General features: G+C 45.8%; 1 pseudogene; it reads right to left on the minus strand.

Annotated features, from left to right (window-relative positions):
* Window positions 1-2,030: 2,030 nt before the first annotated feature.
* LOC146346958 (DGAT1/2-independent enzyme synthesizing storage lipids-like) lies at window positions 2,031-17,164 on the minus strand (annotated as a pseudogene).
* Window positions 17,165-19,074: the final 1,910 nt, after the last annotated feature.

The following is a 19,074-nucleotide window of genomic DNA, read 5'->3' on the forward strand; positions in this document are numbered from 1 at the left end:
TTTAATATAAAGGGGCCATTCCTGCCTTTTCTCTTCCGGCTTTTACACCGTCCCATATATACTTTTTAAATTAATTTTATCCGTACACCGCCCTGAGATCTTCATGATATAGGGCAGGATAGAAATGTTTTAAATAAATAAATAACATAAATACATATCCCCAACTATTTATTTATTGATTTGATTTATTAGCCGCCCATCTGCCTGGCTACCCGGCCACTCTAGGCGGCGTACAATACAAATAACATCACAAAATACAACAAATGAACAGAAGAAAAGAACAAGAAAAGAAAAGAACTCTAAAAAAACACACCCTAACCCACCCTAAATGCCTACCTGAACAGCCAGGTTTTCAAAGCCTGGCAGAAGCTCATCAAAGAGGGGGCATGGTGGAGGTCACTAGGGAGGGAATTCCACAGAGTGGGGGCCACCACAGAAAAGGCACTCTCCCTAGTCCTCACCAGCCTAGCTGTCCTGGCTGATGGGACAGACAGAAGGCCTATTACTTCTCTCCTATCAGAGCTATTTTGAAGAGTTTTGCTGTGAAGTCAGTTTAGATCTGGTCTCCTGTCTTTCTGAACTTTTAAACCTTTCTTCTCCCACCTGGACAGAATATCGCCATCTTAATTAAAAAACGTTGGAACTAGAAGTTGCATATCTGTTAGGCAATGGAAATGTTCATGCATTGCACCTGACTGCGATTTTACTTGGGGGACAAGAGAACATATTTGCCATTCTGAATGGCTAGTAGTCATAATGGTGATATATAACTTCCAGTATCTAAGGCAGTATGCCTCTTCATACCAGTTGCTGCGAAACACAAGCTGTAGGGTACTGTTGCACTCATGTCCAGTTGTGGGCTTCTCACAGGCTGCCGGTTGGCCTCTCAACAAAAGAATGCTGAAATCAATAGGCCTTTGGTTTGATCCAGCATGGCTTCTCCTATGTTGTATATGTCTTGGCAATATCCAGTGGTTGCTACTTTGGGGGAAGAGGTTATTATATGGTAGACTTTGTACTGGAACAGTCTTTAATACTTGTTGATGTACACACCCTTTACAATTATTTACCTGCTACATGGAAATTAAAGAATGGTCAGCATAAAGGGATTCTCAGTGCCCTTTTGTCAGCTAAAAGATGCATGTGACAATATTGGAAAGCCAAATGCTCACTTCCTATAATGCAATGAATTGAAGACCTTACAATGCTTTCAGTATTTGAACAGGAGGCATATCGATGCTGCCCTTGAATGGATATTTATTTGGATAAGCTTATGTTAAAGCTTATGTATAATTGTTAGAAAGTTGTATCTTCATATATATGCATTTCATATATATTCACTGCTATGGGTATGTACAAATCCATGGATGTATAGTAAAAAAAAAAAAACTGGAAAAACTAAAATAAAAAAAGATGGCTTGTGCCAAAAGGCTACCGAATCACTTGACAAGAGCAGCAGAAAGCCCAACTGCTCTGCTTGTTGCCTCAAGATCTTGCTAGCTGTATGTCATGCTGACATCACCCACCAAAAGCATGAAGTTATATTCAGTTTTTTAAAGAAAATATTGGGTTAGATCCAGACTTGATTGTGCTTAGAGTAGATCCATTGAAATCAATGGAAGAAGTTAATCACGACTAACTTAAGTCCCATAGATTCCGATGGGTCTGCTCTAAGCATAACTAAGTCTGGATCCAACCCATTCACAGGGATATCAGTAATGGTAAAGGAGAGAAATCCCATATACAAGCAAAAGACACAAATGGCAGAGTCCCCCTTCTTAGCTATAAGAAGGCTAAGCCCCCTTCTTAGCCCCCTTCTTCAATATGTGTCTTAGACAACACATACTGGACTTTCACCTGTCCAATATGTGTTGTCTTGCCTTGTCAATGTCCTTGTATGTTGCAGCTGTCAATGGGAGCACCTAAGGGGAGGAGGTAACATACAAGGCACTATTTTTCTGTATGGTTCCTGTTGTAACCAAGTGCATTTATTCAGTGGGCATTATGCTGTGTAAACATCAATGTATTTCCTAATCATTTTTGGAAAAGTCAAACATGAGGATGGCAGAAAGGTACTGAATCTCATGGACCTTGGCTGGTTTGACAGAAAGGGGTTTTCGTAGAGAGTTTTTACATCCACTCATGTGAAAAGGTACACATGAAAAAAACACTTGGATCTATTTCACCATATATAGATGCAACCAAAAGGCCATGCATGCATTTGTCATATATTAATATATTACAGTGCAATGCTTTTATTTTACACAGAAGGGCCATGTCAATTTGGGTATGGAATTATTTTGTGTAAAGCAGCCTTTAAGAGCACAACCATTTCTGTGCAAGCTATAATTATAGCTTAAAGTACTGTAGATGTAGAATTGGTAGCCCATTCAGTTAATAATCCTAGACCTCTTTGATTTAGATAATGAATTAGAGAGGAGTGTGAGAGAGGCAAAGTGATGACACTGTCCACAATCAACATAAAATGAATCCCAATTGTGGTCTCAAGTAACTCAGGGTCGGATCCAGTGGCATGTGAGCAGAGATCTACTCACATAATTAGATTTCAGCTTGCACAACAGGTCTCCCAGCATTCCAGAGCAGATTTCAGGAGTTGCGGGGGCTGTGGAGGGTGTTGTATGGGAATCTCTTCTGCCAGAGGTTCCCCTTTCATTGGTGGAAGGGCACTGTTGCATTCAGCCTTCAGTATTCAGAATATGATTCAGAACTGAAGTGTGTACTGCACAAGAAACCGATATATGTGGAACTCCATTTTGAGTGCGGACTTTTTAAGCCAGTTCTGTAGCAGTTATTTTAGGATCATGTGGGGATGGGTTCTCAAATATAAGTGTGTAATTTGACTGGAAACACTCTAAATATGGGAAAGAGTATATACTTAAAATGCTCATACAGCCACCACATCAGCCTTGCATATGAAACAGAAAAAACATAGATTCCCACTGATGCAAAAATCTGTTCATGCATAAGCTACTTTGGGAATGTTCTACTCATTGCATGAAGATTTGGGGCAAGCCTGGGAAATGCGCAAACCTCAGGGATGGGGCTGGTGGGGGGGGCCTCCAGATGTCAGCTACGTGTATGGGGTGGGTGTCTTGCGAGACCCCTTATGTGATCACCTTGAGTGAGAAGGGGTGCCAAAAGCTACAGCATGACACAGAGACAGGTCAGACAAACTCACAGTTGTGTGCCAATGCCCTCTCACACTTATCCACCCTATGTGTGGGCAGAGAAACTGGGGGACCATTTCACAGGCTGCTGGAGAGGTGATGGCACAATGAAAGACAGGACACCCTCACACACTCCTCAACCACCGCACAAGTAAGGTAAGCAGAAGAACCCTGACTCCCACCCACAAGAATGTCGATGAAATGGTCTTCTCCTTTGAATTTGTTTTTGAAAACCATTTCTATTAAATTGAATGAGAAGCATTAAAAAAATGTTGAAGGGATTTTCAGCACAGCACTAGACACATCCACACTTGAGAAATATGATGGCTATATTTGTGTTTATTCATTTAATTTATTTCTACACCATTTTTTTAAAAAAAACTGTCAGGAATTAAGAGGCACATTTGTTCTTCTTCAGAGTGGTGCAGCCAAGCAAATATGACAGCTGCCAAGGCTGGCTCTGCAATTCATTGAGGCAGCCTCCTCAGGTGGTGGATGGGGGGCAGGAATTCCTCCTGAGCCCTGTGGCCATTTCCAGCGATCTTGCCTGTCCCAAGCCTCCCTCGCCAGTGTCTGCCCCTCCACCAATGCTGAAACAGCCCTTCAGAGAGAACGCCACTTGTTCGCTTCTTTTATAAAAAAATAATTCAGTGTTCACGAGTATGCAGATGTGTTCATAATTCTTTTTTTAGTATTTCCCCCCTGGGCTTTCACAATTGCCCAAGTGCGCACTTTCACCTGTCCAATATGTGTTGTCTTGCCTTGTCAATGTCCTTGTATGTTGCAGCTGTCAATGGGAGCACCTAAGGGGAGTAGGTAACATACAAGGAAATTGACAAGGTGAGACTGGAGATAGGCTAATTTGCCTAAGGGGCTTTTCAGGGCAGAGAAAGGGGGCACAGAAAGTGGTGGGCGGGAGCCAAAAGTGGAAGATGATGACATAGAGCAGGACATTGACAGAATGGGGGAATTAGGCAAGAATCATGGCAGAGCAGTAGAATGTGGGGGAATTTAGCATGATGTCCCCAGCTCCTGTCAGTCAATCCAGACCACTTCTGCAAGAGAGACAGTAAGCTTTTTTAAAAACAAAACAAAACAAAACTGGTGAATGGACAGTTACTGCTGCAGTTACTGCAGTAATTGCTCCAAAAAGGAGCCATGAAAAGGGGGAACAGCCAATGGCTCACCTTTTTGGACTTGCTGGAGACTCCAGGAGGTGTTGAATGGGAAGAGGACAGTTGCAAGTGTCAGTAGAGCACTTAAAAGCGAGAGGATTACATTGCCAAGTGGGACATATTGCCCCCCCCCTTGACAAACCTATTGTTCTCACATCTCCGCCCCCCCCTTTTTGGTGCTTCTCGACGGTGCAGATGGGTTCTTCCTCTTCCTTAGTATTGTTTTCTCCCTGGTGCTTGCCAACTGTGCACAAATTAGCTTATCTGCAGTCTTGCCTTGCCAATTTCCTTGTATGTTACCTACTCCACTGGTGCTGCCATTGACAGCTGCAACATACAAGGCAAGACCACATATTGGACAGGCAAAAGCGTGCTCTTGTGCATTTGCGAAAGAGCAGGGGGAGGGGGGGGAATAAGAATTTTTTAAAAATGAACACATTTGCACACTCCCAAAGCACTGGGGGGAAAGTAAGGTGTGAAAGAAAAGGGGTAGTGATCGGAGCGGGGAGGCGGCCAGGATGAGGAGACAAGGTGAGTTCTGCCACAATGGTGTGCCCGAGCTGGCTGGAAGACCGGGTGGGAAGGAGGAGGAGAATAAGCCATGGCAAGCCTGATGGTCAGCAAACAACCACCCCACCATTGCGTATTCGCAGGTGACATGCAAACCCGCCGTTGTTTACATGGATTTCTAAAAGGCTTTTGACAAAGTCCCTCACCAATGACTCCTAAGCAAACTTGGTAATCATGGAGGGGAGGTCTTCTAGTGGATCATTACTGTTTAAAGAACAAAAAGCGAAGAATAGAAATAAATGCTATGGGTTCATAATCAAGGGGCTGACAAGGATATGTACTGGGACTGGTGCTTTTCAACTAGTTCATCAATGAGATGTGGTGCTTCTAGAGGGAGGGCTCCTAGCACTACCATTGTGATGGGATTGTGCATCTGCTCCATCTTTTCTTTCTAAATGGATTTTCTGTAGTAGGAGGAAAGATAGAAGAAGCAATGAAAATGCATGAGAGGGTTAGAAGTTAAAGATGATGTCATCTGGATCCCTTAAAAATTCAGCAAATGAAGTGGGTGAATAGCACCATAAAAGCCTCGATTGAAAACTCCCTGGGAGTGAGGGGTGAGCAGTGAGGTAGCCAGATTTTTGATGGCATTAAGTTGTTTAGGCTAATTGAAACAAAGGGATTGCGTAGATCTCCCAAGGGTTCTCTCCAAGCTGGGGGAATGGGCATTAAAGAGACAAATAATTCCTAATATTTCTTATTCACAGATAAATCTATTTTTTTCAACTTCTCCCCTTCTGACACAGAAAATACTGTTCAGAACCTTTGATTCTTGGGGGGTGGGGTCTTGTGTTTTGTGATGCCAGGGGTCTTCAGTGGGGGGGGCTGTCATTTCTTGCAGGCACTATTTGCACGGTGTCCCAGAACAATACTACATCTTAGGCATTAAGAGGGAAATAAAATGGTGGACAGGCCACCAAGTGGAAAAGTCTACTGTTGCTTCCGCTATTTTTGAAGGCAAAATTATGTTTTTTAAAAATGCATCTGGAAAGAAGCTAGTGCTGCCGCCACCATCACCATTGCCTCCCATAATTGGAGCAAATTTTCTCCACACCCTGAAAAGTTAGCAAAAAAACCTTTTTTGTTGCCCAGTAGAGTGGCATTTCTGGGCTGATTTGAGTGGATGTCAACCAAAGAAAAGGTGTTTTCTGTTATGGTGTCCAGTTGTAAATTACACTTCATAGAGCCATTCTCATGGCACCAGCTTTGTTGACCTTTTGGGTACCAGGTAGGGATGTACGAAAGTCACTTACCTTTTCGCAGGGGTGATTCACGGTGGGGGGGAGGTGCTTCGCTTCTCCCCCCCGAAGTTCAGGCGAGTGGGGGGAGGCATCCCGCCTCACCAGGCCGAAATTCAGGCCAGGGCGGGAGGCACCCCGCCTCGCCTGGCCGAAATTCAGCCTGGGGAGAAGCGCCCCATCTCCCCGGCCGCGAAAGAAAAAGTTAAAAAAAAAAAAAACGTGATAGGCAACGTAACAATTAACGTAGCCTATCACGGCTAGATTTCCAAAGTCAGCCGTGATAGGCTATGTTCATCGTCATGTAGCCAATCACGGGTGACTTTGGGGAAAAAAAAAAAGCGCGTACGCAAATGGCGGCGGCCCATGGGCACCGCCATTTGCGTTCCTTATTTTGGCACGTCTAGTCTACGTAAACATTTACGTTGACTACGGCAAAAATAAGGGAATGCTATTTGCGTTGCCCTTATTTTTGCTGTAGTCTACGTAAATCTTTACGTAGACTAGACGTGCCAAAATAAGGAACGCCAATGGCGGCGCCCATAGGCCGCCGCCACTTGCGTACGTGCTTTTTTTTTTTTTCCAAAGTCACCTGTGATAGGCTATGTGACGATTTACGTAGCCTATCACGGCTGACTTTGGAAATCTAGCCGTGATAGGCTACATAAATCGTCACATAGCCTATCACAGGTGTGTGTGTTTGTTTGTTTTTTACTTTTTTATTTTGTAATGGCAGCGGCGACAGCCGGTCGGGAGACCAGCCGCCGCCCCCACCCCTGACGAAACGCCGCCGAAACGCCGCCGGGACCCACCGCCAAGAGGGACATTCGCTGAAGGTAAGTCCCATCCCGGGGGGGGGGCGGGGGGCTGGCGGAGAATTTCCCTAACACTTTCGGGGGGCCGAATGCCTCAGCGCTCAGCCTCCCAAAGATTCGTAGAGAAATTCTCCGCCATCCCTAGTACCAGGTCAAGACGATTTTATTATCCAGGATTGTAATATATGACATTTCCCCTCTTCTTTAGGGGTGGACGAAAGTCACTTACCTGTCCTCGAAGCTTGTTCACGGTGGGGGGGAGGCGCTTCGCTGCTCCCCCCGTGAAGTTCAAGCCGGGGGGGAGGCTTCCCGCCTCGCCCGGCCGAAATTCAGGCCGGGGAGGAGGCTTCCCGCCTCGTCCGGCCGCGAACTCCAAAGTTTAAAAAAAAAAAAAAAAACACCCCCGTGATAGGCTACGTGACGATTAACGTAGCCTATCATGGCTAGATCTGCAAAGTCAGCCATGATAGACTATGTAAATCGTCACGTAGCCTATCACGGGTGACTTTAAAAAAAAAAAAAAAGCGCGTACGCTAATGGCGGCCCCCATAGGGAGCCGCCATTCGCGTTCCTTATTTGGTCGCTGTAGTCTACGTAAATCTTTACGTAGACTACAGCAACCAAATAAGGAACGCGAATGGCGGCTCCCTATGGGGGCCGCCATTATCCGTACGCGCTTTTTTTTTTTTTAAGTCACCCGTGATAAGCTACGTGACGATTTACGTAGCCTATCACGGCTGACTTTGCAAATCTAGCCGTGATAGGCTACGTTAATCGTCACGTAGCCTATCACGGGGGTGGGGGGTTTTTTTTAGTTTTATTGGAATGGCGGCGGCGGCAGCCGGTCGAAAGATCGGCTGCCGCCCCCGCCCCTGACGAAGACCCGATGAACCGCCGCCGGGACCCGCCGCCGGGAGGGACATTCAGGAAAGGTAAGTCCCATCCCGGGGGGGGGTGCGGGGGGTGGGGGTGCGGAGAATTTCTCCCCGAAACCTGTTCGGGGGGCCGAACACGTTGGCGCTCGGCCCCCCAAAGTTTCGGGGAGAAATTCTCCACCAACCCTACTCACCGCTGAAGTTTCCTTCTTTCAGTCCACCAGGTGAGATCCCCAAAAAATGCCCTTGCTTAAGAACTTCCACACACTGACCCCTATTGTAACTGTTGCAACCAACAACATCAAGACACAGGTGCAAACCTGTCGAAATATGCACAGAAGAGAATAGCACATTTTATGTATCGTACAGGTGACACTGTTCCACAGACATCATACCTTTAAGGACCTCAGGAATGGTTGCTTCCCTGCTTTTTGACAAATGTTCCCTAAGTCAAGTGCCAAGCACGATACAATGTCCTTCTGGTGGATATTTCCAATGGAAATTCAGTCCTTAATGCCTTGGAGTGGTTTCCCTTTGGTCTACTGATCCAGAGCACAGGCAGAGCACAGTGCCCGAAGGGCAGGCAAGAGTATATGTCTGACTCCAGGTTAAGCCTGCACAGGTATACCACAAACTCCTGCTCCCTGAGCCACTTGCTGCACTGATGCCATAGATGGTCAAACTACAGTGTAGCCCACTGAGAGGCTTTGTGATGGGTGTGACAAGCCGAGCAAATAAACTTGCAGCTACTTTTGCATTTCCATCTTTCTGATGGAAGCCTTCTGGAGTTTTGATACTGCTGCATCTAGCGCTTTCTACTAGCGATGTGCATCAGATTCAGTCAAAGCCTGAGCTGGATTGGACCCTTTTGGACCAATTCTGGTGCTTCACAGAGTGAAGCTGGCTTGCCTCCGAAGTGTGCAGAACTGACACTGGACCCTCCAAGAGGCTTGGTTCGCAATTCTGCTTCAGAGGGGCAGGTGCTGTCTCTCCCCCCTGCCCCCATGCGCATATTTGACTTTCATTTGTCTAAAGCTACCAGGTTGACTGGACTGGACCTTGGGGGAGCTGGGGGTGGTGATGGCTGACAGGAAGCTCTGGCGTGGGCTGGTCCATGAAGTCGTGAAGAGTCGGAAGCGACTGAACGAATAAACAACAACAACCAGGCTGATTGAGCAAGGGCAGGGAGTGCTGTACTGTTGAGTGACTGACAGAGACAGGTCCACCTGTCAGTCACTCAAAATCATAGGTTACATTTTACTGGAAGCTGTCCAATCACTCTGCTTTGGAGGAGAGCAATCCCCATAACTCCCTAGCCCCTGCACCATTCCTTTGAAACTTTGCAGGTTTCTTCCCTGGAGACACCTCTGTAATATGTGCTGTTTCATACAAATTGCCCCCAAACTGGGGGGGGGGGAGGGAGACCAACCCCCCCTGCAGTTGGAGGACTCCCCTTCCATAGGAACTGCCACACCTTTTCCCTCTGAAACTTTGCAGGTTTGTTACTGATAGATACCTCTAGGCTGTCTGTCATTTTCCAAACAATGGTCCACAAGGAACATGGAGGGATAAGTGCATCCTCTTTTCGAGAGCCTCAGAATGTCAAGACTTCTTTTGCACACACCCATATGTTTCTTCATCTGAGAACTGGCAGGCTAACTCCCCTTAGAAGGGGCAACTATTCCTCAAAATGTTGTCCAATACCACCAAGGAATAACAATGTTATTGGCATTTCCCTTAACAAAAAAAATCAATATATAAAAGTGTACAGGCCCAAAGTTTCTGCACCCAGTTTTTCTTAATTTTGGAAGGCATAATTCCCTCCTATGGGGGTACTATGCCTGCAACTTTCCTCCAGTTCTTCAAAGAGAAAAAAGTTATAGCCATTTTTCTTTATTTCCCATGATAGTCAATGGGAGGCATGAAGCCTCGAGTTTCTGAATCTTGACTCAGGTGCAGTACTGAGCTGAAGCAGACAGACTCCAAACTGAATGGAGCTGAATCAGGCCATTTCCCAAAGCACTAAATCAGGGTCTGAGCCAAAGCTTGGGGCTGGTGCACAGCTCCACTTTTTCTCCTGGAACCATAAAAAGCCTGGTGGCTATTTCCTGCATGTTGCACTTTAGAGGAACTGGCTGCTGCTCATAATACTTATTTATACCTGTCTGCATGAGACAGTTTAGCATATCCAGCTTTGGCTTATGTACGTTAACAATCAATCAATACAACCAATTGATATTATCTTTTAAAGATTGGTATTTCCTGTTAAAGGTGACAGCGTTCCGTGCACCTCGGTGTTCAGTCATGCCGGCCACATGACCATGGAAGCGTCTTCGGACAGCACTAACTCTTCGGCTTAGAAACGGGGATGAGCACCGCACCCTAGAGTCGGACACGACTGGTTGGGGACACCTTTACCTTTACCTTTTTACAGAATTTGAAACATTCTCAGGTTGAAAGTGTTTCTTTCTATTGCCGTATTATGTCTTGAAAGAAATTGGTAGTTGCCAGTTTATTGTTTTGATATGTATTCCTCTTTTCTGTATTGCCGTTTTTTGTGTTGTGAGTCAGTTTAGGCCTGTCCATCTGGGAAAGCAGCATACAAGATTGGTGGCACCATCATCAAAGCGTCAACTCCAACATCCAGTGGCATGATCAGACTTTCCGTCCTGGCAGAGCTGATTCCAGGCATTCTTCAACAGCTGTGAAGAGAGCTTGAGCACTTGGGAAAATAGTTGATGTGCTTCCATCAGACTGCCTTGTAACAGACTATACTGAATGCAACTCGTCAGCCATGTATGGCTTAACAAACCTCCTCTTCTTTCTTCCAAAGTGGGAGTTCTCATGGCTGGTCAGCTGCACTCAGCTTGGTGCACGCAGACCAGAACTGGCCACTGCCTGCCCAATAAAAATCTCTCGTACCCCTTCCAGGACATGCCTTTTCTTGTGAACTGGCAAATCTCTGAGCTTTTTCACAGCTGGTGGCTAGCTGCCCTTCACGTCATTAGGATAGTTTGCCATGCTCTAAGCCTAAATGTAGAGTAAAACTACTTTCACATCTCCTGCAGATGTCAAATCTTGCCACGGTGACACATGCCTTAATTATATCTCACTGTGACATGCTCTGTGTGGAGCTGCATCGGACGAGGGTTTAAACTTTAGCTGGTTCAGAATGCTGCAGTCCGACTGTTCTCTGAGGACTGTTATAGGGAGCCGTATTTGGGAATATTGAAACTTAGTCTGCAAGTTACAGGAGGGGGGCAGTGTTGCAGTTAGTTAATGCATGGGTATAGATAGCCTTAGGATCTCTATAGCCTGCAGTGTGGTTCCTCGCTGTCCCTCCCCTTCTTTCTCTCTCTCACTCTCTCAACCTTCCTCCATTGCTGGGAGCTCATGGCTCTCATTCCTGCCTCTGCAAAGGAAGACTAAATGTACTGAACAAATGCCTTTCAAAACCCTACACTGTACCTGCATCTCATGTCCAAGAATACTTGTGAGTAAAGCTGTGTTCTTTCTTCACTAAAGAAGGTGTGGACTCTTATTTTTAGCCTTGTGTTTGCATGTGGGACTGGTAAATGCTCATTCTGTTCTGCCTTTTGTTTTTCTCTGCTAACTGCCTTTTTAACAGGGGACAGCAAAACCAAGTAAATCTCATCACCATGTCACTCCCTTGTTACAACTTTAGTGGCTACAGGTCCATTTCCAGGCATGCTTCTGTTCAAAGTGTCAATTATCATGATCTGCAAAGCCCTAATCAGTTTGGGACCAGATTACCTGAAGGACCACCAGAATCGGCCAACCCATTAATCAGGCTGAGGGGCCAGCATGAGGCGGCAGAGCTGAAAAAGCAGCAAATTATGCCACTCCCCCTCCCCAGTAAGCCCACTGCTACCTCCAGCAGCAAAATGTGCCCCTCCCCTGCCCCCAGCCCCAAGAGCCCACAGCGACAAAGCGGCCTGTGGGGCTGTTCACAGAAGCCACCGTCACCAGCTCTCTGTTGCTGTGGGCCTCCATGATATTTTTTTTAAAGAAAACAAGTCTCAGTTGGAATCAATGGAGGTTTTAAAAATGAAGGTTAAAAGGGGGGCAAAAGCCTCCATTGGAATCAATCGAAGTTTTATAACATGGGGGTTAAAGGGGGCGGAAGCCTCCACTGATTCCTGATGGGGGATATGGAATTTTGGGACAAAAACACTGGGGGAAGGAAGGTTAAACTCTCCTCTCCCAAATCACTACTGTCCCAATCTAAGTTGGGGCCATGCGCATTTGCAGGAAAGTAGGGAAAACAATTATGCATAGCTCCACTATGCATGATTAGGGGAATGTTTACTTTGGTCCTCTATCTCCACAATGTCTGAAGCGCATTTGGTGGGGACGTTTTGGTGGATGCACCCAGGTTCTGAAACTCCCTTCCTAAAGAAGCCTCCTCTCTGGTGCTCAGATGACAGGTAAGGTCTCTTTTATTTAGACAGACATTTGGCCTATCGAGTTGATCTGTTATAATTCCTGCTGCTATTGTTTTTAACTGGCTTTTAATTTCTCAGTTTTTATCTGCTTGTTTTATATAATGGGTTTGATTCATAGTTATACTTAGAATAGGCCCACTGACATCACTGGAACTTAAATTAGTCATGACTTAAGTTCCATTGATTTCAATGGGTCTACTCTAAGTATGACTCATTTTTTTAATCTAAACCACTGTTTTATATTTTATACGATTATTTAAAAAAATATTTTATCTTATTTGTCGTTAGCTGCTGTGGACACCATTCTGTGGAAAGGTGGGATGTAAATTTAAATAACAAATTATTTGCCTGGTAGTTTCCACACAGAATAGTCAGTTACAGAAAAGCAAAATCTCCCCATCTTTTGAAAGATTTGAACTACAAGTAAGGCGTAGTCGAGAACAACAGCTCCATGGTAATAAACAATAAGCCCAGGTCCTTCAGGTAGATGTTCCATGCCAATAACCTCATAGCCTGAAAAGAGTACAAAGCTCAAAAAATTAATATCGCCTTGATGAAAATTATGCAAGGATTTAAGAATCTTTCAGCAGAGGAAAACAGAATGGTAGAGAACAGAAGTTTAAGATCAGATAATACGGCATTACTATAGGTTCCATCCCTTTTGGATGCTAGGCTGGTATCCAGTAGGAGCTTGACATTATCTGTCATAGTCCCAGGATAATGGAACACCGTACCCTGGCATATCCACTTGGTTTACCCCCTCCTATCCTTTTAAGGAGGTGAGAATATCCTTTTAGAGCTCAATCATTTTATGCTCTGTATTTTGCTACTTTCATCTGATTTAAGATGGGTTAAAGTCTTTGGGTTGTTCCAAACTATTTTGTAAGTCTGTTTGGGAAACTTTTTTAACTGAAGAGCAGTAACTTAACTGAAGGGCTGGGGACTGGAAATCCAGAAGCAAAGTGGATGTAAGATTGCTATATCTAGAGCCCTGTCAGTCATGGCTTCTGTTGTCACTGCAGCCCTGTGACTGCACAATTCATATGGACCAAAGCGCACTTTGGGAAGGCTAACGGTTGGGGAAACATCCCTTTCCTGGGCAAGGTGCTCAAGTGGGTGGTTGCTAGTCAACTCCAGACCCTCTTGAATGAAACTGATTATCTGGATTTATTTTAATCAAGCCTCAGGCCAGGTGTTGGAAACAGCTTTGGTTGGCTTATGGAATGACCTTTGCTGAGAGAGGGACGGGGGATCCTCTCTTGTTGATTCTCTTGGCTCTGTCAGCAGCGTTCAGTATCATCGACTATGGTATCCTTCTGGGTAGGCTGTATGGGTTAGGTGCTTGAGGAACTGTGTTGCCCCTGCTTGGATATCCAATTCCACAAAGTGATGCCGGGGAATTATTGCTCTGTGCCATGGTTCTGCAGGGCCCTATTTTATCCCTCATGCTGTTTGACATCTACAGGGAACAGCTTGGGGAGATTATCCAGAGATGTGGGCTGAAATGTGTCACCGATATGTGGGTGAGACCCAGCTCTGCCTCTCATTTTCATCAAATCTAGGTGAAGCAGTGGACTTTCTGAATCAGTGCCTGGATGTGGTAATGGACTAGATGAGGGCTAATAAACTGAGTCTCAATCAGTACAAGATGAAGGTCCTGGCTAATGGTGTTCAACCTGTTCTGGAAGGTGTTCCCCTCCCCTAAAGGAGCAGGTTCATAGTTTGGGGCTGGTCTTGGATCCAGCACTGTCACTGTCATGGTCACAGATGGCCTCAGTGGCCTCGCTGGTGCAGAGCAACTTTTCTCAGCATAGCCTGATATACCAACTATGACCCTGTCTGGACAGAGATAGCCTGGCTACAGCTATTCATGCTCTAGAAACCTCTCATTTGGATTGCTACAACGCATTACATGTGGAGTTAGGGATGAACGAAAGTCCCTTACCTCATCCCGCAGCTTGCTTCGCGGTGGGGGGGAGGTGCTCCGTCCCTCCCCCCCGAAACTCTGGCCGGGGGGGAGGCGGACCACCCCTCCCCCCTGAAATTCTGGCCAGGGGGGAGGCGCCCCGTACCTCCAGCTGCAAAACCTCCTCTCCTGCTGGGACGCAAATGGCGGCGGCCGTAGCCGCCGCTGTTTGCATCCCTGCAGTCAGCCGTGATAGGCTACGTAAATGTTTCCATAGCCTATCACAGCTGACTTTGAAAAAAAAAAAGCGCGTACGCAAATGGCAGCGCCCATGGACGCCGCCATTTGCATACGTGCTTTCCCCCCCCCAAAGTCAGCCGTGATAGGCTACGTAAAGATTTATGTAGCCTATCACGGTGTTTTTTAAAAATCTAGCCGTGATAGGCTATGTAAATCTTTACGTAGCCTATCACATTTGTTTGTTGGTGGTGGTTTTTTTACTTGGAAATGGCAGCGGCAGCAGCCGATCGGAAGAGCGGCCGCCGCCACTGCCACCGAACCGCCGCCGCCACTGAACCGCCGCTGGAGCTGCCGCCACCGCCGCCGCCAGGGATATTCGAACAAGGTAAGTCCCGTCCCGGGGGGGCGGGGGGGCAGACCGTTTCTCCACCAATTTTGGGGGGCCGAATGCGCTGGCATTCGGCCTCCCCGAGATTCGTGGAGAAATTCTCTGACATCCCTATATGGAGTTGCCTTCAATTGTTCCAAAACAGGGCAGTGAGACTGTTAACAGGCACTGATCAATGTGATCATCTTATGCCAGTGCTTTGTGATCTGCACTGGCTACTAGTCTGTTTCAGGTCCTAACTTAAGGTGCTGGTATTAACTTTTAAAGCCCTAAACAGCTTGGGCCAGGTTATCTGAAGGACTGTCTCCTCCCATATATCCCTGCTCAGACTCTAAGATCATCTCCAAGTACCGCCCCCAAACTAGGGATGTCAGAGAATTTCTCCACGAATCTCTGGGAGGCTGAATGCCAGCGCATTCGGCCCCCCGAAATTGGTGGAGAAACAGTCTGCCCCCCCCCGGGATGGGACTTACCTTGTGCGAATGTCCCTGGCAGCAGCGGCTCCAGCAGCAGTTTGGCAGTGGTGCGGAGGCGGCATTTCCAAGTTGAAAAAACTAACAAAAAACAAACATGATAGGCTATGTTAAAAAACACCATGATAGGCTACGTAAATGTTTACATAGCCTATCACGGCTGAGTGGGGGGGGGGGAAACGTGCGTACACAAATGGCAGTGCCCATGGGCGCTGCCATTTCCATTCCTTATTTTGGCACGTGTAGTCTACGTAAACATTTACGTAGACTACGGCGAAAATAAGGGGAACGCAAATAGCGTTGCCCTTATTTTTGCTGTAGTCTACGTAAATGTTTACGCAGACTACACATGCCAAAATAAGGAACACAAATGGCGGCGCCCATGGGCACCGCCATTTCCATACGCGCGGGTTTTTTTTCCCACTCAGCCGTGATAGGCTACGTAAACATTTACGTAACCTATCACGGCTGACTGCAGGGATGCAAACGGCAGTGGCTACAGCCACCTCCATTTGCGTCCCGGCAGGACAGGAGGATTCACGGTTGGAGGGATGGGGCGCCTCCCCCCCCGGCCAGAATTTGGGGGGGAGGGACGGGGCACCTCCCCCCCGGCCAGAATTTCAGGGGGAGGGTCAGAGCGCCTCCCCCCTACTGCAAATCAAGCTTTGGGTTCAGGTAAGGGACTTTCATACATCCCTAAATGCAGCAGGGCAGGTGGCTATGAAGAAGAGGGCCTTTTCAATGGTGGCACCTTGTCTGCGGAATGCCCTGCCCAGAGAGGTTCACTTGGTGCCTACATTGTGCTCTTTTTGGTGCCAGGTGCAGACCTTTTTAATTTCCCAAGCTTTTTAGTTCTTCAGTTTTGTTTTAAATGTGTCATTGTAAGCTTTTCTACACTATCTTAATTCTGTGATTAAACTAAAAGTAGATACAGCGATTAACATCCTCAGACAGACAAGCTGTATTTTTAGATCTTTATCCTGCTGCTGCTTGTTTTTCCTCTGGTTTTATTCTGTTTTATATGTTCAACAATTTTACGTTTTATCATGTTGTATTTTAGGTTTTTAATTTTTCTGAACACAACTGTCCTTTTGTTATCACACACAGAACTGCAGAACTTAGCAGAAGCTCCACCCGCTGTTGCTACGCCCAACTCTACAGGAGCTGCCAAGGTTCAAAACAATACCTAAGCCACCATAGCCCCCCCCCCCCAATACATGACAGTTAATTAGCTGTTCATTATACGTCGGGGCAAGTCCCACACTCTGGACCTCATTACTACAGCAGATTCGCAGAAAGTCACATGGCTGGCTTCCTTCTGATTGCACTGGAGCCAGCTCCAACTTGTGGCTGCTATGATACCAGCACTGGGGCTAGAGTTCCGGTCTTGGTGCACAGTGGCAACACTTGTACCCTTGCTTCAGACCTGAGTTTCTAAAGCTCAATCGTATGAAATTATAGTGGTTCTTAGGATTGGAATCTTTGGTATTTAAGGAAATATCACTTACCATGCCATATCTTTCCAAATGAACTGGCAATTCATGCCATCACTTGCCTTGGCTTATCCCAACATTGAGTATAAAGATCTTCTTCAAGTATGTTATTCCATTTTTTGTAAATATAGAGCAGAAATGAAGTAACACAGGCAATAGCATATACACCCATATAGATTGGATAAAGCAATATCAGAGGCACTAGTAACCACAAAAGGTAAATCAGATAGCTCAGATATTCTTGTAGATGAGCAAAATCAGTCCAGTCTCCCAGCACATGAATAAACCAGGTCATGTTTTCCTGTCCTGAAACATCAGGTGTAGTTGTAGCTATCATATCAATGGAACAAAGATATCAAGTGATGTTTTTCCCACCTCAGAAGTGAAGTTATTTTTCACTATTTACCTGGAAAACAGAAGATGCAGTTCAGCAATCTGAATTATCATACTGGAGCATTCATTACCTGAAATGCCGTGCTATTTAATATTATCCTCATTTCCCTCATTCTTGATGTGATACAGCACTCCATTTGGACATAATGTTGTTCCAAAATTCATCATGATATAAATATACAAAGGGTATTCCCAGTGCAGGCAAATAACGATAATTTTCCATTTAGAGCATGGGCAGTCATTTGTGATAACTCTCAGATGCTTTCCAAAACATCTTCATATGAAGTTGATTATACAGATGTGCCGTGAAATCCAATGCATGTCTACTCACTTCTGAGTAGACACATATTGGGTTGTACTGCATGTCCATATAATCATTGAGTCCAATGGGCTTTTCAGGTATGTGTGTGTAGGATTGCAGCCTCAGGCTTCTAATTCACTGGGACGTACTTCAAAGGAGGCATACATAGCATTGCACTGTTCACCAGCTTCATAGAATCATAGAATAGTATGGTTGGAAGGGGCATATAAGACCATCGAGTCCAACCCCCTGCTCAATGCAGGAATCTAAGTCAAAGCATCCCTGACAGATGGCTGTCCAGCCTTGTCTTGAATGCCTCCGGTGTGGGAGAGCCCACCACCTCCCTAGGTCATTGGTTCCATTGTCGTATTGCTCTGTCAGGAATTTTTTTCCTGATGTTCAACCAGAATCTGCTTCCTGTAACTTGAGCCCATTATTTCATGTCCGGCACTCTGGGATTATCAAGAAGAGATCCTGGCCCCCCTCTCTGTGACAACCTTTCAAGTACTTGAAGAGCGCTATCATATCTCCCCCCAATCTTCTCTTCTCAAGGCTAAACATGCCCAGTTCTTTCAGTCTCTCCTCATAGGCCTTTGTTTCCAGTCCCCTGATCGTCTTTGTTGCCCTCCTCTGAACCCTCTCCAGTTTGTCTGCATCCTTCTTAAAGTGTGGTGCCCTGAACTGGACACAATACTCAAGAGGATGCCTAACCAGGGCTGAGTAGAAGAGAACTAGTACTTCATGGGATTTGGAAGCTATATCATGCAACCCAAAAGAGCAGCTTGTGATCTACAACAATTCCAAGATCCTTCTGACTTGTAGTATTGTTGAGCCAAGTATCCCCATCTTGTAACTGTGCCTTTGGTTTCTTTTTCCTAGGTGCAGAACTTGGCATTTATCCCTATTAAATTTCATTCTATTGTTTTCTGCTCAGATCTCCAACCTATCAAGATCACTTTGAATTCTGTTTCTGTTTTCCAGGGTATTAGCTATCTTGCCCAATTTTGTGTCATCTGCAAATTTGATCAGCATTCCCTGCATCTCCTCCTGCAAGTCATTAATAAAAATGTTGAAGAGCACTGGGCCCAGGACTGAGCCCTGCAGTACCCCGCTCATTACCTCTGCCCAGTTTGAGAAGATCCCATTGGTAAGCACTCTTTGAGTCCAATTCCATAGGCAACTGTGGATCCACCTGAGAGTTGTTTCAACTAGCCCACCTTTAGCTAGTTTGCTAATCAGGATATCATGGGTAACTTTGTTGAAAGCTTTACTGAAGTCGAGGTATATTATGTCCACAGAATTCCCACAGTCCACAAGGGAGGTGACCTGACCAAAAAATGAGATCTGATTCGTTTGGCTTTGAGTAATCACTGCATTGTTTTCAAAGTACTTACAGACTGATTGCTTTATAATCTGCTCCAGAATGTTCCCAGGGGTTGATGTCAGACTGACTGGTCTGTAGTTCCCGGGTTCTTCCTGTTTGCCCTTTTTGAAGATAGGAACAACATTACCCCTTCTCCAGTCAATTAAGAATTGTATTAAGTCACAACTTT

The sequence above is a fragment of the Heloderma suspectum genome, chromosome 4 (genome assembly GCF_057233095.1).
Source record: "Heloderma suspectum isolate Gila_16-S chromosome 4, 16-S_ref, whole genome shotgun sequence".
Lineage (NCBI taxonomy): Eukaryota > Metazoa > Chordata > Lepidosauria > Squamata > Helodermatidae > Heloderma > Heloderma suspectum.